The sequence below is a fragment of the Acipenser ruthenus genome, chromosome 30 (genome assembly GCF_902713425.1).
Source record: "Acipenser ruthenus chromosome 30, fAciRut3.2 maternal haplotype, whole genome shotgun sequence".
Taxonomy (NCBI): domain Eukaryota; kingdom Metazoa; phylum Chordata; class Actinopteri; order Acipenseriformes; family Acipenseridae; genus Acipenser; species Acipenser ruthenus.
The window spans coordinates 7679786-7703763 of record NC_081218.1 but is presented as its reverse complement, the minus strand read 5'-3'; the positions used below and the strand labels follow the sequence as shown (position 1 = coordinate 7703763).

Sequence of the window (23978 nt, the reverse complement as noted above, 5' to 3'; positions counted from 1 at the left end):
CACCCCCAGCTCACTAAACAAAAAAGTCATGAAATCAGAAATGCAATCGCCTGCGGCCACACCACCTTGAATAAGCCTGATCTCGTCTGATCTCAGAAGCTAAGGAATGTTGCGTTTGGTTAGTACTTGGATGGGAGACCACCTGGGAATATTAAGTGCTGCATGCATTACATTTTTGTAATTACATTTTACAATTGAAATGTGTGGAGGACAAAAGGAAATTTTGGAGGAATCACCCCCAGCTCACTAAACATAAAAGTCATGAAAGCAGAACTGCAATCGCCTGCGGCCACACCACCTTGAATAAGCCTGATCTCGTCTGATCTCAGAAGCTAAGCAATGTTGGGCTTGGTTAGTACTTGGATGGGAGACCACCTGGGAATATCAAGTGCTGCAGGCATTACATTTTACAATTGAAATGTGTGGAGGACCAAAGGAAATTTTGGAGGAATCACCCCCAGCTCACTAAACAAAAAAGTCATGAAATCAGAAATGCAATCGCCTGCGGCCACACCACCTTGAATAAGCCTGATCTCGCCTGATCTCGCCTGACCTCGTCTGATCTCAGAAGCTAAGGAATGTTGGGCTTGGTAAGTACTTGGATGGGAGACCACCTGGGAATATTAAGTGCTGCATGCATTACATTTTTGTAATTACATTTTACAATTGAAATGTGTGGAGGACAAAAGGAAATTTTGGAGGAATCACCCCCAGCTCACTAAACATAAAAGTCATGAAAGCAGAACTGCAATCGCCTGCGGCCACAACACCTTGAATAAGCCTGATCTCGTCTGATCTCAGAAGCTAAGCAATGTTGGTCTTGGTTAGTACTTGAATGGGAGACCACCTGGGAATATCAAGTGCTGCAGGCATTACATTTTACAATTGAAATGTGTGGAGGACAAAAGGAAATTTTGGAGGAATCACCCCCAGCTCACTAAACATAAAAGTCATGAAAGCAGAAATGCAATCGCCTGCGGCCACACCACCTTGAATAAGCCTGATCTCGTCTGATCTCAGAAGCTAAGCAATGTTGGTCTTGGTTAGTACTTGAATGGGAGACCACCTGGGAATATCAAGTGCTGCAGGCATTACATTTTACAATTGAAATGTGTGGAGGACAAAAGGAAATTTTGGAGGAATCACCCCCAGCTCACTAAACATAAAAGTCATGAAAGCAGAAATGCAATCCCCTGCGGACACACCACCTTGAATAAGCCTGATCTCAGAAGCTAAGCAATGTTGGGCTTGGTTAGTACTTGGATGGGAGACCACCTGGGAATATCAAGTGCTGCAGGCATTACATTTTTGTAATTACATTTTACAATTGAAATGTGTGGAGGACAAAAGGAAATTTTGGAGGAATCACCCCCAGCTCACTAAACATAAAAGTCATGAAAGCAGAAATGCAATTGCCTGCGGCCAAACCTCCTTGACTAAGCCTGATCTCGTCTGATCTCAGAAGCTAAGCAATGTTGGTCTTGGTTAGTACTTGGATGGGAGACCACCTGGGAATATCAAGTGCTGCAGGTATTACATTTCTGTAATTACATTTTACAATTGAAATGTGTGGAGGGCAAAAGGAAATTTTGGAGGAATCACCCCCAGCTCACTAAACATAAAAGTCATGAAAGCAGAAATGCAATCGCCTGCGGACACACCACCTTGAATAAGCCTGATCTCAGAAGCTAAGCAATGTTGGGCTTGGTTAGTACTTGGATGGGAGACCACCTGGGAATATCAAGTGCTGCAGGCATTACATTTTTGTAATTACATTTTACAATTGAAATGTGTGGAGGACAAAAGGAAATTTTGGAGGAATCACCCCCAGCTCACTAAACATAAAAGTCATGAAAGCAGAAATGCAATCGCCTGCGGCCAAACCTCCTTGACTAAGCCTGATCTCGTCTGATCTCAGAAGCTAAGCAATGTTGGTCTTGGTTAGTACTTGGATGGGAGACCACCTGGGAATATCAAGTGCTGCAGGCATTACATTTCTGTAATTACATTTTACAATTGAAATGTGTGGAGGGCAAAAGGAAATTTTGGAGGAATCACCCCCAGCTCACTAAACATAAAAGTCATGAAAGCAGAAATGCAATCTCCTGCGGCCACACCACCTTGAATAAGCCTGATCTCGTCTGATCTCAGAAGCTAAGCAATGTTGGGCTTGGTTAGTACTTGGATGGGAGACCACCTGGGAATATCAAGTGCTGCAGGCATTACATTTTACAATTGAAATGTGTGGAGGACAAAAGGAAATTTTGGAGGAATCACCCCCAGCTCATGAAACTTAAAAGTCATGAAAGCAGAACTGCAATCACCTGCGGCCACACCACCTTGAATAAGCCTGATCTTGTCTGATCTCAGAAGCTAAGCAATGTTGGGCTTGGTTAGTACTTGGATGGGAGACCACCTGGGAATATCAAGTGCTGCAGGCATTACATTTTTGTAATTACATTTTACAATTGAAATGTGTGGAGGATAAAAGGAAATTTTGGAGGAATCACCCCCAGGTCACTAAACATAAAAGTCATGAAAGCAGAAATGTAATCGCCTGTGGCCATACCACCTTGAATAAGCCCAATCTCGTCTGATCTCAGAAGCTAAGCAATGTTGGGCTTGGTTAGTACTTGGATGGTAGACCACCTGGGAATATCAAGTGCTGCAGGCATTACGTTTTACAATTGAAATGTGTGGAGGACAAAAGGAAATTTTGGAGGAATCACCCCCAGCTCACTAAACATAAAAGTCATGAAAGCAGAAATGCAACCGCCTGCGGCCACACCACCTTGAATAAGCCTGATCTTGTCTGATCTCAGAAGCTAAGCAATCTTGGGCTTGGTTAGTACTTGGATGGTAGACCACCTGGGAATATCAAGTGCTGCAGGCATTACATTTTACAATTGAAATGTGTGGAGGACAAAAGGAAATTTTGGAGGAATCACCCCCAGCTCACTAAACATAAAAGTCATGAAAGCAGAAATGCAATCGCCTGCGGCCACACCACCTTGAATAAGCCTGATCTCGTCTGATCTCAGAAGCTAAGCAATGTTGGGCTTGGTTAGTACTTGGATGGGAGACCACCTGGGAATATCAAGTGCTGCAGGCATTACATTTTTGTAATTACATTTTACATTTGAAATGTGTGGAGGACAAAAGGAAATTTTGGAGGTGTTGGAAAACATGGAACAAGTATTGAATAGCAGTTTGCTATGCATGAGGAATGACGGCTGTATTCATGTTATTTTTCTGAAAAGTGATTTAACATTGGATAGAAAAAACTGTTAGTTCCAAAAATGCAAGCACTGCTGTGATAGATGAAGGCTGCAATATGGTAGAGAAGTTAAGATTATTTTGTGTCAAAGCAAATGGCTGGCCAGCAGCACACGGCTGTACAAACAAGTCCTTTGATCTCCAGCCCTGACATGAAAGAAGTTTGCCCTTCGGGAGTCCACTGGGGTATAAAACTAGTTAAACAGGTTTTTGTTTAGAAAATACAGCTGGTTTATGACAGGGTCATAAAGCTAGTTTTCAAGGGGACCGAAGGAGCCAGGCTCTAAGACTTCAGAGAGATCCAAAGAGATAGTGCCACTGGGATCAAAGGGTCTTAGGCAAATCGGAGAGATAGGAACAAGGAAGATGACAAAAACCAGATGTATGGACCTTTGTGGCACCAGGGTCTGAAGAAAGCACTGAGTTCAGAGATCTTCACACTAGATCACACACACACACACACACACACACACACACACACTGAATGAAATATATGGTAATAGGATAATGAGTTGTACCTTTTCTATTGGTTAAGTGTCAGAGAAAGAGGAGGAGAGAGACACCTATGCAGAAGGGTATTTAATGTCATGCAGCAATTGTAAGAGGAGTATTCTGTTTGTCCTGTACCTGGGACCAGACTCCCTGCATATTTCAATAAACCTAACAACTGAGTGAAGAAAAGGACTCTGTGCATTTTCTTGAATCTACCTACTCATCATCCTCTTTTTTAAGTTACATCATTTGGCGAGCCACCTGTGGACTGTTTCCTGTTACTTTTTTTTCAAAAAACCGGGGGGTTTGTTACCTGACTGCAGAGAAACCCATTTGCCCAGCCTGAATCCCGTGCGCACAGGACCAGGACAAAGTGAATGGACAGAGACTGCTTCTAACTTCTGACCAGACCGTGTGGAGAATCTTTGAATCAGGACTTCAGCTCGAACATATAACCACATACATTGGTGAGTAGTTACTGGTTTATTGTTTTATATGCAGTGTTTAGAATGTAGTGAGAATCAAGGGTAGAATATGAAAGAGGACTTTTTTGATAATTCATGTACATTGAGGACACAATTAGTTAAGTCAAGAGAGATTGACCGCTGAACTAAAAGTGTATTGACTATTAGGACTTTAGGTATGAAAGAGGACCTCTGGATTCCTAAAAAAGTCAGAGTAAATCGTGTAGTGTTATGACGTGCCAGTAGAGTCTATTGGACTAGTTACACAGACTTGTATAGCTCAACAGGTACGGGCATACTCGGATTTATGTTTTATGTTTGTTTTTGAGAGGATTTGTTACACCTGTTTTGTCTTTGTTTTTACTGTTTGGTTTATAAGTCACGATAAGGGGGCAATAGGATAAGCCTCTTATTTAACTGTCCACATTAGGTGGTACAGATAAGGAACAATCAGACAATAAGTTCCAGTTAAGCCCAAATAGCACATACAAAAGTGTAAATTAAATGTGCAATAAACCAAAATAAAAGTCTATGCTTCGTTAAGCATAGCTTTAAACACAGAATATTAGTAAAAACAAGACAAAACTAAAAACAAGTTTTTTTGTTAGATTTGTGTTTTGTTGGGAGTCTGATCAACTCCAAATATGTTAGAAGCTGACCCTCAATGTCATCAAATGGATGACTGGAGAATATGGAACATAGACTATGTTTTAAAACATGGCAAAAAGGGAAGCTATGTACAGAACAGTAATGTACATGTTCATGTGACAGGTCAGGAGTGTGTGTCTCGTAAGAAGAAAAAGACAAAGGCGATTCAAAACTGGTAGCCCACAAAAAAACAAAAAACAAAAAAACTGTAATGGTAAAGATTCTATATCAACTTTGAGGAATACATGTTGTAAAAATAAAATTAAAAGGTCACATTAAAATGTAATTAAGAAGTTGCTTATTGATGATTGTTTGAGTAATTTTGATTTTGCTTAAGCGTGGAGATAAAGTAACATCTTAGAAAAACTATGTACTAAGAACCAGCATGAATACTTATTGTCTTGCCTCGATCATAAGAGGGTTTGATAAGGGAAAGAGACCCATGTTAACTGATGAGTTATTTGTATTGTGTTAGTGTTTGAATACAAAGGAATGGCCAACCTTTGAACTAAAACAATAACGCAAATATACAAAGCAACAATTAAGAGTTTGTTCAGGATTATATTGGTAAACAAGAGGAACATTTTGTCTTTCTGATAGAGGGTTTACTTGAAAAGAAAGTGGTGGTATTGTTTTGGTACGCAGGGTCTGTGTCTCCCTGGTCACAGATTCAGGGAGGAATAGGAAAAAAACTTGCGTGACCATATTTGGGCAGAGAGAGAAAAGACTGAGAATAGATCACTGTTAGACAGACTAAAAAAATAAAAAGACTTTTAGGAAGAGAACAAATGTTTTTGGAGATCAATAAATCTGAAACAAATTAAATTATCGACCTGGAAATATTTTAAAAATATTTTCATGAATGAATGTTAAGTGTTTGTTTGAGAGTGAATTTTATGTTTAAGACACGGGTGAATTTTATGAAATCACCTATGAATACATGTTTGAAACCAAGATCACATGAGTGGTAGAGTTTGTATTATTGGTGTAGCTAAAAAAGTGCAGAGTTAAAACGATGTTTTATTTAAGGGGTCTGTTTATTAATGATTGTTTAGTTCATGTTGAATTAAACAGGGAGATTGCATTCTCTTTGAATGGAAAACACGTAGTTTAATAAAGCACTGATGTTATCAGTATTAACTGGGTTTATTCTGATGTTGCTAAAGCACACTACTATACACGAGTAGAAGGAAAAAAAAAAGTTGAATTGTTAGAGAGCATAAAATACAATTCAAATGGGGAAAAAGAGGTCACAATCAATATCAGAGTGATCTACAAGGATTTCAACTTCTGCTAAGGCATCAGAATGCAGTGATGCAGGAGACAAAAGCAGTGTCACTCAGAGCTACACGAGTGATGTGAAATGGGATGTTTGAACACATGTGTACGATGTGTTTTGTTTATGGTGGTTACAATTAGTATTTTACGGAGCTTCTTGCAGGAGAGGTGATGATAATTAGATTAATGTGATAACTGAAACATGAATAAATCGCGAGTGACATGAGATTATTGATGGTGCAGTATAGGACTGCAGGGTTGATGGATTGTGATACTGGTATGATAGACAGTCTGTTGGTTAATGTTTGTGTGTTTGTCTGTGAACATAGGGTATGAATACTCTCTTGTGGAAGTTCAGCACAGGACGCTGAGCTAATGGAAATATTGTGATGCAAAATAAAGTCAACTTCTCACTGTCTAATACAGAACAGACAGTCGCAGTAGCAAAAGTAATTATGCACTCACAGTAATACAAATGCACTTGGTAGGATTGACCATGGGGAAACGCCCGTGTAAATTAATCAAATAAAGAATATATTCGCTGGCTTAAGCATGAAGCAACCTGCGCCCTGGTTGGCGAAGTACAGTGATTCCATGTCCTCTGCCACCCAAAGAGCTCTGGGTTGGTAGAGCTTGTGGATCACATTCTAAAAAGGAAGCATCATAAACAGGTGCTCATGAAGGTCAGGTTTCTGTGCACACACATTTTCTTTTTCTCACTGGACTATTTCTATAATAGATCCTGATTTATTCTGATCTGCTAAAAAGGATGCTGTTATTAATTGCAGCAAGAATAGGCAGTACTTTTATTTCTGTATGCGTTATTGAGAAACATTAACGTTTGAATACATTTCTTTGTAAACTTTCTTTTCAACTGTTATTGTGATATGTGCTCTGGACGTCTTGCCAAGAAGGGAGAGATCAATGTATGACTAACATCTTACAGGACTGTTCTCAACTAGGTAATATCATACAGTATGTGGACGACATACTGTTGCAACGAGAACTGCGGAGAAGCACTATCTGTTGCTGGAGGAGCACGCTGCTCTCAAATTAAATCTAAAGAAAGCTGCATTAATGAAATCATCTGTTTGTTTCTTAGGAGTACAGGTGGAAACTGGAGGACACACACCTGACCCAGGAAATAAAAAGCTGATTAAAAATCTGCCCCTTAGATCTTTTTGGGCATATTTGGATTCTGTCAGGACTTCATGGAAGGATACAGTGAACTAGCTGTCACCCTCTATGAACACCTGAATTGAGGCATTAAAACAGGCACTGATTCCAACCTCACACAGGTTCCGAGATAATGCTGATGGTGTTCATGTGGAATGGAAGCACAATGCTGTTCATCGGAACTGAGAGGACCATTTCAGAAGAGTTTGTGCAGAAAGTTCCAATACACTTGTGGGACAATTTGGATATGCAAACAGGAACTGTACATATTAACCTGCAGAACTTTACAATGCTTGTCCATGATATGTAGTTGTGATAGGGTACACCTCGTCCCTGTATTATTATTTGTATGTTTCGTATTATTATTATTATTATATTTGTATTTGACGGTAGGAGAGCCGTGTTTTTTTTATTGTTCGTTTTGTTTATTAATTTAAAAAACCTGTGTGAATGTGGCTGGAGCCTCAATAAGGTAATTGTTTTATTGATAATTAATTAAGGCTCCAGCCACAGCTTAAAAGAACGAGCTCCAGGGTAATGGGGGGAGATTTTCCTTTGAGTTAGAGACGGGAGGACGGTTTAGAGCGAGATCATACATCCGAAGCAACTGCTACCGCTGTACCACTCGGTATTTGTTTCTTTATGTATTTTTGGCCATCGAGCCCTTTTGTTTGTTATAGAGTGTTTTGTTTATTTTTTGATTTATTATTAAAACCCGATCGCAAACGCGTCTCGTTTTCCCTACCTACCTTTGCCTTTGTTTTTGTATTGCTTCTTCCTGGTCCGGGACGTCAGTACTGCAACCGCTCTGTCACATATGGTGTCCTGCATGGGATAAACGCCTCCAGGAGCCGGACCAGGAATACAAAGGGCGTTTTTTTTTTTTTTTTTTTTCGAAAATTGTTTTTTGTGGAAAAGTAAATAAAAAAAAAAAAAAAAAAAAAAAAAAAAAAAAATGGAAGGCTGGAACTGGAGAGACGGCTGCAGTGAGCTGGAGGATCTCCTCGGCAGGTTGGAGGACCAAGGTTGGTGCCTTGCCTGCGGGGTGTATGGGCACACGGTGGCTGTCTGCCCCTTCCAGGAGGAGGAACCAGCCCAAAGGAGGAAGGTGAGGAGAAGGAGGCAGAGAGGGGGAAAAGTGAGGAGGAAGCAGAGGGAGCCAAGGTGGTGCACCATGTGCATTGCTTATGGGCATGAGGACGAGGACTGCCCAGAGCAGGAGCCAGGGGAGGAGGAGCCCGAACGTCCTGCGCCTGAGTGGGAGGAGCCCGAACGTCCTGCGCCTGAGTGGGAGGAGCCCGAACGTCCTGCGCCTGAGTGGGAGGAGCCCGAACGTCCTGCGCCTGAGTGGGAGGAGCCCGAACGTCCTGCGCCTGAGTGGGAGGAGCCCGAACGTCCTGCGCCCGAGAGGGAGGAGTCGGTGCGTCCACGGCCCGAGAGGGAGGAGTCGGTGCATCCACGGCCCGAGAGGGAGGAGTCGGTGCGTCCACGGCCCGAGAGGGAGGAGTCGGTGCGTCCACGGCCCGAGAGGGAGGAGCCGGTGCGTCCTGTGTCCGGAGGGGAGGAGCTGAAGGCCCAAACCCCTATTTTTTTTTGGGAGGGACGAGGGCGTGAAGCTCAGGCTCCACAGCAGCCGCTGTTTTTGCTGCTGAAGGGAGCCCAGCGGAGACGCCCGCCACCAGCCCTAACCCCGCTGTCGGAGGAGCCGGCAGCGCCAACAGCTCTAACCCCGCTGGCGAAGGAGCCAGCAGTGCCACCGGAGGGAGATGAGCTGCTGTTCCCGCCGCCACCACCCGAGGGAGAGGAGCAGGAGCTGCCTCTGCCTCCACCACCACCACCACCCGAGGGAGAGGAGCAGGAGCTGCCTCTGCCTCCACCGCCACCACCCGAGGGAGAGGAGCAGGAGCTGCCTCTGCCTCCACCGCCACCACCCGAGGGAGAGGAGCAGGAGCTGCCTCTGCCTCCACCGCCACCACCCGAGGGAGAGGAGCAGGAGCTGCCTCTGCCTCCACCGCCACCACCCGAGGGAGAGGAGCAGGAGCTACCTCTGCCTCCACCGCCACCACCCGAGGGAGAGGAGCAGGAGCTGCCTCTGCCTCCACCGCCACCACCCGAGGGAGAGGAGCAGGAGCTGCCTCTGCCTCCACCACCCGAGGGAGAGGAGCAGAAGCTGCCTCTGCCTCCACCACCACCACCCGAGGGAGAGGAGCAGGAGCTGCCTCTGCCTCCCGAGGGTCCGCTGCTGCTGCCGTCGCCTGGGGTTGCCAGGGATCCTGCTTCGCCTGGGGTCGCCAGGGATCCTGCTTCGCCTGGGGTCGTTGAGGGTCCTGCTTCGCCTGGGGTTGCTATACTGTGGCCGGAGCCCCACGGAGGGGAGCTGCCGGCCATGAAGAAGGGGGGGGAGGTCAGGAGACCAGTTCCCCTCGCAGCAGTTTCGCTGCCAGAGATCGTGTGGTCGGAGCCCCACGGAGGGGAAATGCCGGCCATGAAGAAGGGGGGGGAGGTCAGGAGACCAGCTTCCCCAGCCGCACGTTTGCGGCAGGATAGTGTGTGGCGGGAGCCCTGGAAGAGGGAGCTGCCGGCCACGAAGAGTTGGGGGGTGCCGGACCTCCCACCATGGCCACCCCCATGGACACTGTGCTTCCCCCTCTTCCGGGACGTTGAGACTGAGGGGGGAGGTGGCCATTGAGGCCATGTGTGCTACGCACAAGGGGGGGCGTGTGTGATAGGGTACACCTCGTCCCTGTATTATTATTTGTATGTTTCGTATTATTATTATTATTATATTTGTATTTGACGGTAGGAGAGCCGTGTTTTTTTTATTGTTCGTTTTGTTTATTAATTTAAAAAACCTGTGTGAATGTGGCTGGAGCCTCAATAAGGTAATTGTTTTATTGATAATTAATTAAGGCTCCAGCCACAGCTTAAAAGAACGAGCTCCAGGGTAATGGGGGGAGATTTTCCTTTGAGTTAGAGACGGGAGGACGGTTTAGAGCGAGATCATACATCCGAAGCAACTGCTACCGCTGTACCACTCGGTATTTGTTTCTTTATGTATTTTTGGCCATCGAGCCCTTTTGTTTGTTATAGTGTTTTGTTTATTGTTTGATTTATTATTAAAACCCGATCGCAAACGCGTCTCGTTTTCCCTACCTACCTTTGCCTTTGTTTTTGTATTGCTTCTTCCTGGTCCGGGACGTCAGTACTGCAACCGCTCTGTCACAGTAGTAATTAAGCTCTACCATATATCTGGAACAAGAGTGTAAGTTGCTGAGAGACGGTCATGAGGAGGTATCTGAAACCACAGAGACATTCTTACATATGGGGAACCATTCCAGTCTGCATATCAAAAGAAGAAATTATGATGACGTTAAAGTGACATTTTTGGGGATGTAATGGGGACTGTTAATTTCAGTTAATATACCTGATAATGAAACTACGTATTATAAACTTGGGGTATAGATGTATGATTGGTGAAAAGATTTGTCTTAGTTTAAAGATACTAAAGGTAATATGTCAGCGATCCTGGAGTGCAGAGATGGGAAGGTCTCATGTAATTTATTACTAATCACATTCAGTAAAATAACAAAAACTGCAAAGGTTGTACCATTGACCTCTAGAGGCACTGGGAGTATGGAGTTTGTGTTGTTCATGACACTTAAGAGTGGTATTGTTAAGACATTGTATCTGCCATCCATGATAGGGAGGTAAAATGGTTGGTGTCTTGCAATGGATTATTTGGAGTGTTGTTAGGAACATAATACTATATTAATATGTACTTGTAAGGTAATGGTACATCCTATGTTGAATGGAAATACCAATTGAAAACAACTGTTCTACTGAAAAATATGGTTACCTATATTAGACATTAATTGTGGAAATCATGTGAACTTTGAATGATATGCTGTAGTGTTGAATATGTCTAAAATGAGGCACTATTTTAGTACTTGTTCAATGCATAGTGATCATTTTTGAAGTTATAGTTTTAGGTTTTAATCAGTTTTAAGTGTATCATAAGATTGAGATGGTCTAGAATATTGGATTCTAGAAAGATTTAATTTAACATACGGGTTAAAAATAATGATGCACCTAAATGTGTTAGAGCAACATGAGTGTGGTTCTGATCAAGAGGATGGGGATCCACAGCTGGAACATAGAGTTTATTCTGAGAGTACTGTAGTTTCAAATAGAAGATGTGATTATGAGCTTACCGAGTTAAACCAACACTGCACCGCGTAGCTAAAGAGCAGGACGGGTGGGTGAAATTGGGAGGCATAGATTGCTGTAAGGAATTGAGTACGTCAGTAATTTACACTTGTTCCATGCGGGGTGATCTAATTTCTTGAAACAGGGCAGTAAACCGTACTATCGAGTTAAAATCACTACGAAAGTATGTCCCTTTTGCACCTCCTACCTCGGGAAGGTATCATTCTCGGACCAGAAAGAAAAACTGTTTTGGATGATGTGAATATAGTATTATCGTACGTAATGTATAATTTCACAAATCTAACTGTTATATTTGAACCGCATTGCAAGCAATACACCAATATCCAGAATTGGCTTCAAAGGGAAATAGGTAGTACAATAAGAGATTACAAAGAGCGAATAGGCGAACGAATGTATGAAGGTAATGAGAATGTATGAAGGTAATGAGAAACGTAGGAAGAGGGGACTTTTTGATGAAATAGCAGGATGGTTTGGTGCAGGAAATTCTGTTGCAAACAGCTGGGATATTTATCAAATGTCAAAAGGGCAAACTTGGATAGCAAGTGCTGTGGGAGAAGAAATAGAAAGATTGGGGAATGGACAGATGTATGTAAATCAAGGGATTAGGCTCCAGGATACAGCTATATATGAGCTAATGGATGGAACAGAGGGAGCCCTGCGCAATTTGACCAAAGCAATAGATTGTAGGATATTTGCGGGTGACCTTTTAAAAACAATGGAGGAAGAAATAATGGACATTAGGCTAAGAGTGGTACCTAGACATGCACAGGAGGAACTCAGGTTGAGGTTGGCAATGATCCACCCTGATCAGACTGACCTCCTGGGAGCTAGTTTAGTGTGGCCAAAGGAGAATGGCAAGGAACCACCTGATCACATAGGGTTCTATCTCTCAATACCATACCTGGATCCTAATAACCAGTATAAAGACAGTTTGAAGATTAGACCGATAGGAGTACTACACAATGAGTCAGTGATAGTTTGGGAAAAGGCTACATGGAAAGTTCAACGAGGCAACTGCAGTGGTGTGGTGCATGAAGCATGTTGTTATGAAACAAATAGTCATGTAGTTTGCCGGTGTCCTGCAATCACCGGAATTAATAGAAATACAAGCACTGAATTAGAGGTACATCCACTAGAGGGGTGGAAAAAAGCAGTGCAGGTTGGGAAATATCAATGGTGTGTGTTGAGTAACCATACCAATTTTAAGTATGGTGATTTTACTTGTCAGACTTCTCCAGGATTTTGTTTTTCTCCAACACATGCAGTTCAGATTGGAGATATATATATATACCTGAACCTGAAGCAGAGGAGTTCCAAATTACCGCTTGGTGGGATGACACATATCTAGATTCATATTCGGTCATTTTTTCTCAAGTGCACAAATTGGTTAAAATAGCCCTACAAAGAGCGGAACAGAAGCTGCTCAAAGCTAAGGTCGAAGTTGATTTGGCACAATTAAAAGCCACCGTATTGAAACGATATGGATGGTCAGGACAGGTCTTAGGGCACACTTTTGGGGATTATGTTGTTTTAATAATACTGTTAATAGTAATAGTATTGATTTTGTGGAATAGCATTCAGTGTTTTTGGTGGAAAAAACAACACCGACAGTTAGAAAGGACCATTGGCAGATGGGAAACTGTAAACTTACTGGGAGCCACCATGAATAAGAAATAACACCTGTGTACAGTGATAAACTGTATTTACTGTATTTTTCTGTATGTTTACTGTATGTTTATTTTTCATTTTTTGCATTAGTTTTACGTATGTTTGTTTGTTTTGTTTTTTTGTTTGTTTTTTGCTCATGACATACTTACATGGAGAAACAGCAAAGGCAAGGTAGATACTGTACCTACACATAATGGAGAGACTTAGAATGAGAGGAACATATTTCACTATAATATATTATACAAACACGGTACTTGATGTGACTACTCAGAACCAGCGAAGATGACATCTGAGGGCTCGGGATCATGTAACTTGGTTGTAGCGGGTCACCCCCCTCCATCTTATATTTTAAAAGTGGGGTATGTTGGAAAACATGGAACAAGTATTGAATAGCAGTTTACTATGCATGAGGAATGACGGCTGTATTCATGTTATTTTTCTGAAAAGTGATTTAACATTGGATAGAAAAAACTGTTAGTTCCAAAAATGCAAGCACTGCTGTGATAGATGAAGGCTGCAATATGGTAGAGAAGTTAAGATTATTTTGTGTTAAACAGGTTTTTGCTTAGAAAATCCAGCTGGTTTATGACGGGGTCATAAAGCTAGTTTTCAAGGGGACCGAAGGAGCCAGGCTCTAAGACTTCAGAGAGATCCAAAGAGATAGTGCCACTGGGATCAAAGGGTCTTAGGCAAATCGGAGAGATAGGAACAAGGAAGATGACAAAAACCAGATGTATGGACCTTTGTGGCACCAGGGTCTGAAGACTGCACTGAGTTCAGAGATCTTCACACTAGATCACACACACACACACACACACACACACACACACACACACACACACACACACACTCACACTGAATGAAATATATATGGTAATATATGGTAATAGGATAATGAGTTGTACCTTTTCTATTGGTTAAGTGTCAGAGAAAGAGGAGGAGAGAGACACCTATGCAGAAGGGTATTTAATGTCATGCAACAATTGTAAGAGGAGTATTCTGTTTGTCCTGTACCTGGGACCATACTCCCTGCATATTTCAATAAACCTAACAACTGAGTGAAGAAAAGGACTCTGTGCATTTTCTTGAATCTACCTACTCATCATCCTCTTTTTTAAGTTACATCAGGAGGAATCACCCCCAGCTCACTAAACATAAAAGTCATGAAAGCAGAAATGCAATCGCCTGCGGCCACACCACCTTGAATAAGCCTGATCTCGTCTGATCTCAGAAGCTAAGCAATGTTGGGCTTGGTTAATACTTGGATGGGAGACCACCTGGGAATATCAAGTGCTGCAGGCATTACATTTTTGTAATTACATTTTTGTAATTACATTTTACAATTGAAATGTGTGGAGGACAAAAGGAAATTTTGGAGGAAACACCCCCAGCTCACTAAACATAAAAGTCATGAAAGCAGAAATGCAATCGCCTGCGGCCACACCACCTTGAATAAGCCTCATCTCGTCTGATCTCAGAAGCTAAGCAATGTTGGGCTTGGTTAGTACTTGGATGGGAGACCACCTGGGAATATCAAGTGCTGCAGGCATTACATTTTTGTAATTACATTTTACAATTGAAATGTGTGGAGGACAAAAGGAAATTTTGGAGGAAACACCCCCAGCTCACTAAACATAAAAGTCATGAAAGCAGAAATGCAATTGCCTGCGGCCGCACCTCCTTGAATAAGCCTGATCTCGTTTGATCTCAGAAGCTAAGCAATGTTGGGCTTGGTTAGTACTTGGGTGGGAGACCACCTGGGAATATCAAGTGCTGCAGGCATTACATTTTTGTAATTACATTTTACAATTGAAATGTGTGGAGGACAAAAGGAAAGTTTGGAGGAATCACCCCCAGCTCACTAAACATAAAAGTCATGAAAGCAGAAATGCAATCGCCTGCGGCCACACCACCTTGAATAAGCCTGATCTCTTCTGATCTCAGAAGCTAAGCAATGTTGGGCTTGGTTAGTACTTGGATGGTTATGATTTCCATTACACGAGAGTAGATGTTAAAACTTCATGCTGATTTGAACTCGGCTCTCGCAAAGATAAGCACCAACTAAGACGTAGCTTTACAGTAAACTAATGTGATCCATATGTGTCTCCATCCATTTACGTTTCCTTCCATATGATGATGTAGATATCCTTCTGTCTGGTGTTAATGGCTGAAGTGTAATGCTGGCTCCAGGGATCAGCTTATTTTGCATCCCTGGCGCATCAGCACACACAACGGCTGCATTGCTGGCTCCGGGGATCAACCAAAGTGCGGCCTCCCCAGCGCATCAGCATGACAACCGTCTGGATTGAGCTAAGTAGGGTACATCTCTGGCGTATTCAAGTGGGCACCTCCCATCCTCAATGTTTCGTTGACTAGCCCACGACACCTCAAGAGGGCTCGACGGTGATTCTGGCGTCCCAGCATCACCCCCCTCCGTCCCCCACTCAACTCAGCCCAGCTTACTTACCTGTACATCAGTGTTTCTATCTTTCTATTGTGCTTCAGATCCCCAGCCAGAATCTTTCCGTCTCAACCACAGCCAGTTGCTGCTCCTCTCTGCTGCTTCAGATAAGTTCTTCACTGTGCGACGCAACTCTTGGCCACTGAATCCGACGTCTCTGAGAAACCGGGTTGTAGAGTGTGCCACAAATCCTCGACAACCCACTTCCACTGGGTAAACCCGAACTCTCCATCCTCGCTGTTCCGCTTCAGTGGCTAGCTGAGCATACCGCAGTCTCTTCCTCTCATACGCCTCATCTACAGCATCCTCCCATGGCACTGTTAACTCTACCAGGTGAACAAGGCATGCTGATCCAGACCACAAGACAATATCTGGTTGAAGGTTAGTGGTGGCAATCTCAGGTGGAAAAATAAGCCATTGACCAACATCTGCCAGCATTTTCCAGTCTCCAGCAGCTTCCAGTTGTTCTGGGCGAGGATTGGTTTTAACACCTTTTCTTGGTGGTTGCTCTCCTGGGCGGAGGAATGTTGTCTTTTGTGTGTAATGTTTTGATGGAACAGGTAACAACTTATTGGTCATGTTACGCTTGTCTTCCAATGCTAAGGCCAAACATCGCAGCACCTGGTCATGGCGCCAAGTAAACCGTCCTTGGCTAAGAGCCACCTTACATCCTGTCAAAATGTGCCTTAATGTTGCAGGTGATGAACACAAAGGACATGAGGGATCCTCTCCTACCCAGAGGTTTAGGTTCTGTGGTGATGGGAGAACATCATATGTTGACCTGATGAGGAAACTGATCCTGCTCTGTTCCATTGACCATAGGTCTTGCCAGCCAATCTTGCGTTGTTCCACACTCTCCCATCTCATCCATTCTCCCTGCTTGGCCTGGGAAATGGCCTTTATACACCTCATCCTCTCCTCCTGCTTTTGCACCTCGTTGACTACCAGCTTCCTCCTTTGAGCTGGGGCTGCCTTGTGCCATGTAGGAGGAGCTGAACTGAAACCAAGACCCCCTCTTCCATGCTGAACTTGCCCCATGATATCACCAATTCGAAGGGCAGCCTTTGCATCTTCCACAGCTTTCTTTGCCGCCCACTTTCTCCCAGTTTTCAACACAGGTGCTGCCTCCCTTACGCATTTATCGCGTGACTCTACTAATGTCATTTCCAGTCTGACCTTGGCGCACTTAAACTCCTCGGTTAGAGCAGAGACTGGTAGCTGCAGTATTCCTTTACCATAAAGTCCCACTCTGCTGAGGCAGCATGGAACTCCCAACCATTTCCTGATGTATGAACTGATTAAAGCTTCCAGCTTCTCTACTGTTGTCAAAGAAACCTCGTACACAGTCAGTGGCCACAGCAACCTCGGCAGTAGACCAAACTGAAAGCACCAGAGTTTTAGTTTACCTGGTAGAGCGCAGCTGTCTATGCTCTTCAACCCTTCCACTGCTTGTTGTCTAACTTCTCCCACACGAACTGTGTCCTTTAGATCCACGTCGTACCATCTCCCAAGACTCTTCACTGGCTTCTCAGACACTGTTGGTATTGCCTCACCATTAATGAAGAATGTTTTATCTACTACTTTGCCTTTAATTATAGAGATGCTCCTTGATTTAGTGGGCTTGAATTGCATTCGTGCCCATTCAATGTCATTGGTTAATTTGCCCAATAATCGATTAGTGCAGGCTACTGTTGTAGTCATGGTTGTCATGTCATCCATGTATGCTCGAACTGGTGGTAGTCGCATTCCAGAAGCCAAGCGCTCTCCTCCTACTACCCATTTTGATGCCCTAATGATTACTTCCATTGCCATGGTAAAAGCCAGTGGAGAAATGGTGCATCCTGCCATTATTCCAACCTCTAGGCATTGCCATGTAGTGCTGAATTCTGAAGTTGAAAAACTGAATTGCAAATCTCCAAAATAGGCTTTCACTAAATTTGTTATTGTCATCGGTACACTGAAAAAATCAAATGCTGCCCAAAGTAGTTCATGTGGCACTGAACCATATGCATTAGCCAAATCCAGGAATGTCACATGGAGCTCCTTCCTCTCCTTTTTAGCTGATTGAATTTGTTGCCAGATCACATTGATGTGTTCTAAGCAACCTGGGAAACCTGGAATGCCCGCTTTTTGTATTGAAGTGTCAATGAAGCAGTTCTTTAATAGGTAAGCTGACAATCTCTGAGCAATAATGCTGAAGAAAATCTTGCCTTCTACGTTTAATAGGGAAATGGGACGAAACTGACTGATGCTTGTAGAATCTCTTTCTTTAGGTATAAAGACTCCACCTGCTCGGCGCCATGCTCTTGGTACGACCTGTTTTTCCCATGCCACTTTCATCAATTTCCACAGAATTCGTAGAACTCCTGAAGCACTCTTGTACACTCTGTACAGAACTCCATTAGGCCCTGGAGATGATGAAGCCCTTGCTTTTTTCACAGCTTGCTCTATTTCTTTCCACTTAGGTGCACAGTCCTCCATTTGGTATTCTGGTGGATTGATAGGTGGGATGTCTGACGGAATTGACATAGGCTCCTGCCTTTTTGAATCTGTATGTGTTTCCTCCAAATATCTCTCCAGCTCAACCTTAGATGCTTTTAGTGTGCCATTCTTCTCACTGGTGAATAACTTCTTTACAAATTTGAATGGGTCTTTATAAAAGTTAGCTCTCGCACGCTCCTTCTTTTTGTAGCGTTTCCGTAGGCGCTCACCTCTGCGCAATGTTGCAAGCTTATCTTTTATGACCCTTTGTAAGAGACTGAGTCCCTCCTTCTGACTTTGTTCTGCTCTTCTCCATTGGTTCCTCAGCTGTCTCCTTTCTCTAACTAAGCGTTCAATCTCCTGCTGCCGTCTAGACTTTCCAGGAATAGTTTGTACTTTTTCCTTCCTTTTTTCAACTCCAAACCTCTCACTTCCATATGCGTAGATGATGTCCCCAAATTTATCCAGCTTCTTTTCAACTGTTCCACTTAATCTTTCCAATGCAACGCAGAGATCTGTGTTTACTGTGTCCCATGCAGTTTTCTCACAAGCTCTTGGCCATTTAACTCCAGGCTTGTGCCCGTTGAGGTTCTTTTTTCTCTTATGCTGGTTTGTCTGACTGGGTTCACAAGGATCATTAGGTTCATCACTAACTGTGTCCATGCAAGTCCTCCTCAAATCTATGACAGGGGTGCTGTTGGAAAACATGGATCGAGAATTGATTAGCAGTTTGCTACGCATGTGGACTGGCAGAGCTATACTGGTGTTCTTTTCTGAAAAGAAACTAATATTGCAGATAGCAGACTGTTTGGTTCAAATTGCATGTACTGCTAACAATTGATAAGAGACCTTGTTTCTACAAGCTTCTTCTCCAACATTGACTGCAAGCTAACAAGATAACAGTGCTATGGACCAGGAGGGGCCAGGCTCTAAGACTTTTAGGAATACAAAGCATAAAGGGGCTAAAAGGCTCCCAGGGACTGCCGTTGGACCCAAAGGTTCACAGGGAGAGTAAGAGATAATACCACTGGACTCAAAGGGTCTAAGGCAAAACGGAGAGAAGATGACAAAAACCAGATGTATGGACCTTTTTGGGGCACCAGGGGTTTGAGGAATGCACTGAGTTCAGAGGTCGTCACACTAGACTCACACACACACACACACACACACATACACACACTCACACTGAATGAAATATATGGTAATAGGATAATGAGTTGTACCTTTTCTATTGGTTAAGTGTCAGAGAAAGAGGAGGAGAGATACACCTATGCAGAAGGGTATTTAATGTCATGCAGCAATTGTAAGAACGAGTATTCTGTTTGTCCTGTACCTGGGACCAGACTCCCTGCATATTTCAATAAACCTAACAACTGAGTGAAGAAAAGGACTCTGTGCATTTTTCTTGAATCTACTTACTCATCATCCTCTTTTTTTAAGTTACATCATTTGGTGAGCCACCTGCGGACTGTTTCCTGTTACTTTTTTTTTTTCAAAAAACCGGGGGGTTTGATACCTGACTGCAGAGAAACCCATTTGCCCAGCCTGAATCCCGTGCGCACAGGACCAGGACAAAGCGAATGGACAGAGACTGCTTCTAACTTCTGACCAGACGGTGTGGAGAATCTTTGAATCAGGACTTCAGCTCGAACATATAACCACGTACATTGGTGAGTAGTTACTGGTTTATTGTTTTATATGCAGTGTTTAGAATGTAGTGAGAATCAAGGGTAGAATATGAAAGAGGACTTTTTGATAATTCATGTACATTGAGGACACAATTAGTTAAGTCAAGAGAGATTGACCGCTGAACTAAAAGTGTATTGACTATTAGGACTTTAGGTATGAAAGAGGACCTCTGGATTCCTAAAAAAGTCAGAGTAAATCGTGTAGTGTTATGACGTGCCAGTAGAGTCTATTGGACTAGTTACACGGACTTGTATAGGTCAACAGGTACGGGCATACTCGGATTTATGTTTTATGTTAGTTTTGAGAGGGTTTGGTACACCTGTTTTGTCTTTGTTTTTACTGTTTGGTTTATAAGTCACGATAAGGGGGCAATAGGATAAGCCTCTTATTTAACTGTCCACATTAGGTGGTACAGATAAGGAACAATCAGACAATAAGTTCCAGTTAAGCCCAAATAGCACATACAAAAGTGTAAATTAAATGTGCAATAAACCAAAATAAAAGTCTATGCTTCGTTAAGCATAGCTTTAAACACGGAATATTGGTAAAAACAAGACAAAACTAAAAAGTGTTGTTGTTTCTTTTTTTTGTTTTTGTTAGTTTTGTGTTTTGTTGGGAGTCTGATCAACTCCAAATATGTTAGAAGATAATAGTGACGGTCATCGAATGGATGACTAGAGAATCTGGAGTATAGACTATGTTTTTAAACATGGCAAGGAGGGACCCTATACAAAAGACAGTAATGAACCAGTCAATACTATAGGGCAGGAATGTGTGTCTCGGAATGGAAAAGAAAAGAATAAGAAAGTGAAACAGGCTAATTGCGTAAGGGCGATGAGGCAAACTATTGAAGAATTGAAAACAAGATATGATTTTACAAGGGCAAATTGTAAGAAATTATCTGTTAAGAATGAGGGTTTGCATGAGGAAATTAAGCGATTAGAATCAGGTACAAGTGCTTCGATGGTTGAAAGGCAATTGGCTGCTGCACAACAATTAGAGATGCGTAAGGAAAACGCAACCCAAAAACAAAAATTGATAGATTGTCAGAGAAAGATAAGTAATTTGGAATCAAGTCTGAAAAATGCACGGATTGCATATCAGGAATTATGGAATGTGTCTGGAGAAAACAAAGACAGACACATTGTACAGGAGGGGAGGTACGTAAAAAAGCACGTGAACAACGGAAGGATAATAAGGTTTTGCAGCGCAGAATTGCAGCATTGGGATTGGCTGATAATGAGCAAGAAACAGATAGTGAGGAGAGTGATGGTCCTGAGGACTGGGATCCTAAACAGGAGAGTGAAGAGGATGAAGAGGTGGACGACTTAGATGAGTTAGAGGACTTTGCTATAGCACCTGAGGAGGTTCAGTATCAAGAGGAAGACGCTAGATGGGACTATATGTCCAGTATTGCAGAAAATGTCAAATCAAGGAGGCGCAATCCTGAAAGAACAGAACCGAAAGGGGAAGTATATGTTGCAGGCAAATATGTCAAAACAGCTCCTGTAATGACTCGTAGGATGCGCACAACTGGTACTTTGGACCAGCAAACTGGAATAACTACATATGATTATGCTGATGAACAGGTCAATAGGGATTTGACATTGTCAGAATTGGCTTTGATGAAAGAACAGTTGCCCAAATGGGATGGTAATACAGATCCTACACCTCTGTGTGAAAAGCTGCGTGGTATACAACGTACATTTAATCTCACTGACAGGGATTGTTGCAGAATCCTGAGTTTGGTACTACCAGTTGAAGTGATTGCACCAACTGAATTCACACCACCAGGTGCTAACCCACAATATCCAGGACATGATGAGAGAGTTAGATTGATGTGTGTGGCTGCTAATTATCATCATGCACCAGATCTCAGTAAGGTTCTTAACGCTGTTCCCAAAAAGTCCTACTGACTTCATTCGAAGCTTTGTGCAAACGTATAATACCCACAGAGAGAGAGCTGCAGCAAGAGTTGCTATTACAGATGATAACGCCATGTTCTGGCAGTTGGTAATCAATAAATATAAAGACTTAGTCTCTCCTACATGCAAGCATCTATTGATACAGTACGGCAGAGCACTGTCAATAGACCCGGTGCCGCAAGGTACAGGGCAAGGCATACATGATTGTTTAAGAGACTGGAATGAGTCGGAAACAGATAAAGCACCAATAGAGAAAAAGAAAGTCGCTATGATTGTTACCAACGAGGGTGGTGTTAAGTCAGGCTGTTTTAATTGTGGTAAGCAGGGTCATGTGTCAAAGGAATGTAAGATGTATAAAATGTGCGCAAACTGCAAACGCGCTGGACATACAAAGAATCAATGCTGGTCTAGAGGGGGAGGTGCTGAGGGGCAGGGTCCACAACAAAAGCAACGAGCTATAAATAGCTCAAGGTTACCTACTGCACCTACACTCTCTTATGAGGAACTGAGACAATTGTTACAGACCTTCTCCAAGCAGGTAGGAAACAATGACCAACAGAACCCTTCCCACAGCCCACAGGAACCCCCACCTTCATCTGCCCTATGAAGGGGTCAGGCCTCTATTGCAGCGGTGAGTTATATTACTGCTGACAAGGAGGGCCGCCCATGTGTTAAAGTTTTGGCTGGAGGCCGTCAAGACACATTTCTGATAGACACAGGGGCTGCTTGCTCTCTCACTTACCACACGGACCTACCATCCAGTGGGAGGTCTATTCAACTTGTAGGAGTAGGGGGAGGGGTAACCAAAGCCAGAATATCCACTCCAATTACATTACAATTGGGTACTATTAAATTTGATTTACCATTATGTATGGTCAGTACACATGAAGGTTGTATTTTGGGTTCTGACGGGATCGCCCGCGCTCGATTGATTATTGATCTTTCTAACCGTTTGATTTGGCAAGGGGCAAGAGATCCCCAGGGCATTAAGATGCCAATCATGATTTCAGATAGGCATTCAGTGTTTACTGTGAAGGGTACAGAAGATTATGATGTTGTGAGGTTACTACATACTAGTGACAGCCGGCTGGCTGAGATTCTGTTGCGTCACATTAAAGTGTGGGCACAGCACAAGCATGATTGTGGTAAGGTTAAAGGTATGATAGTAGCTGTGAATAGCATTGATCCCCCTCCACAGAAACAATATCCCTATCCAAAGGAAGCAGAGGCTGCAGTTAGTCGGACAATTGATTCATTGTTAAGACAGAAAGTAATACGTGAATGTGTCTCTACTGTAAACTCACCTGTATGGCCTGTAAAAAAACAGGACGGTTCATGGCGTCTAACTATTGATTACAGGCAGCTTAACAAAAACACCCCCAGTGCAACAGCATTGGTATCCACCACACCAGACATGATGTCACGATTGAAAGGAACAGCAACAGTGTATTCTACACTGGATGTCTCGAATGGATTTTGGGGAATTAGTATACACCCGGATAGTCAATACAAGTTTGCTTTTACCTTCAAGGACAAGCAATTTACCTGGGCTGTGTTACCGCAAGGGTATAATAATAGTCCCACGCTGTTTCATCAATGCATGGCTAACATTTTGCAAAGTTGTTCTCAAACAGATAACATCATCCAGTATGTGGACGACATACTTCTACAAACTGATACCAGGGAGGAGCATTACGGGCTCCTTGATGAGGTTCTCACTTTGTTGGAGGAGGCCGGCATGAAGCTGAACCCGAAAAAGGCTGCATTAATGAAATCATCTGTTTGCTTCTTAGGAGTACAGGTGGAAGCTGGAGGACGTATACCTGACCCAGAAAAGATTAAGTTGATTCAAAATCTGCCCCGCCCACACACAGTTACAGCCTTACGATCACTTTTAGGTATAATAGGCTTCTGTAGGGACTTTATAGAGGGCTACAGTGAGAAAGCTGCACCTCTGTATGAACATCTGAAGGGAAACCCAGGTAAGGAAGACACACTTACCTGGAACAGTGCATCACAGAACGCTTTTATGACACTCAAGACGGCACTAACACAGGCTCCAGCTCTGCGTAGTCCAGATACCACACTTCCCTTCATCATTGAGGCAGCTGCATCAGACTCTAGTTTGTCAGCAGTACTCATGCAGGAAGTGCATGGTAAGTGTATACCTGTGGGGTACTTCTCACGTATGCT

General features: G+C 43.2%; 9 non-coding genes and 8 pseudogenes across 9 annotated transcripts; all 17 read left to right on the top strand.

Annotated features, from left to right (window-relative positions):
- The first annotated feature begins 48 nt into the window (after positions 1-48).
- LOC131702821 (5S ribosomal RNA) lies at positions 49-167 on the top strand (annotated as a pseudogene).
- A 114-nt stretch (positions 168-281) lies between these two features.
- LOC131702864 (5S ribosomal RNA) lies at positions 282-400 on the top strand. The gene has a single exon (XR_009309577.1). It is a non-coding gene; the product is annotated as a 5S ribosomal RNA (ribosomal RNA).
- Positions 401-500: 100 nt separating this feature from the next.
- LOC131702838 (5S ribosomal RNA) lies at positions 501-639 on the top strand (annotated as a pseudogene).
- A 114-nt stretch (positions 640-753) lies between these two features.
- LOC131702874 (5S ribosomal RNA) lies at positions 754-872 on the top strand (annotated as a pseudogene).
- Positions 873-972: 100 nt separating this feature from the next.
- On the top strand, positions 973-1091 carry LOC131702860 (5S ribosomal RNA). Its single transcript, XR_009309573.1, has one exon. It is a non-coding gene; the product is annotated as a 5S ribosomal RNA (ribosomal RNA).
- A 100-nt stretch (positions 1092-1191) lies between these two features.
- On the top strand, positions 1192-1300 carry LOC131702837 (5S ribosomal RNA; annotated as a pseudogene).
- Positions 1301-1414: 114 nt separating this feature from the next.
- LOC131702866 (5S ribosomal RNA) lies at positions 1415-1533 on the top strand (annotated as a pseudogene).
- A 114-nt stretch (positions 1534-1647) lies between these two features.
- LOC131702820 (5S ribosomal RNA) lies at positions 1648-1756 on the top strand (annotated as a pseudogene).
- A 114-nt stretch (positions 1757-1870) lies between these two features.
- Positions 1871-1989, top strand: LOC131702862 (5S ribosomal RNA). The gene has a single exon (XR_009309575.1). It is a non-coding gene; the product is annotated as a 5S ribosomal RNA (ribosomal RNA).
- Positions 1990-2103: 114 nt separating this feature from the next.
- LOC131702842 (5S ribosomal RNA) lies at positions 2104-2222 on the top strand. The gene has a single exon (XR_009309553.1). It is a non-coding gene; the product is annotated as a 5S ribosomal RNA (ribosomal RNA).
- Positions 2223-2322: 100 nt separating this feature from the next.
- On the top strand, positions 2323-2441 carry LOC131702861 (5S ribosomal RNA). Its single transcript, XR_009309574.1, has one exon. It is a non-coding gene; the product is annotated as a 5S ribosomal RNA (ribosomal RNA).
- A 114-nt stretch (positions 2442-2555) lies between these two features.
- On the top strand, positions 2556-2674 carry LOC131702873 (5S ribosomal RNA; annotated as a pseudogene).
- A 100-nt stretch (positions 2675-2774) lies between these two features.
- On the top strand, positions 2775-2893 carry LOC131702875 (5S ribosomal RNA; annotated as a pseudogene).
- Positions 2894-2993: 100 nt separating this feature from the next.
- Positions 2994-3112, top strand: LOC131702858 (5S ribosomal RNA). The gene has a single exon (XR_009309571.1). It is a non-coding gene; the product is annotated as a 5S ribosomal RNA (ribosomal RNA).
- Positions 3113-14412: 11300 nt separating this feature from the next.
- Positions 14413-14531, top strand: LOC117967324 (5S ribosomal RNA). The gene has a single exon (XR_004661939.2). It is a non-coding gene; the product is annotated as a 5S ribosomal RNA (ribosomal RNA).
- Positions 14532-14659: 128 nt separating this feature from the next.
- LOC117967442 (5S ribosomal RNA) lies at positions 14660-14778 on the top strand. The gene has a single exon (XR_004662065.1). It is a non-coding gene; the product is annotated as a 5S ribosomal RNA (ribosomal RNA).
- A 114-nt stretch (positions 14779-14892) lies between these two features.
- Positions 14893-15011, top strand: LOC117967421 (5S ribosomal RNA). The gene has a single exon (XR_004662042.1). It is a non-coding gene; the product is annotated as a 5S ribosomal RNA (ribosomal RNA).
- Positions 15012-23978: the final 8967 nt, after the last annotated feature.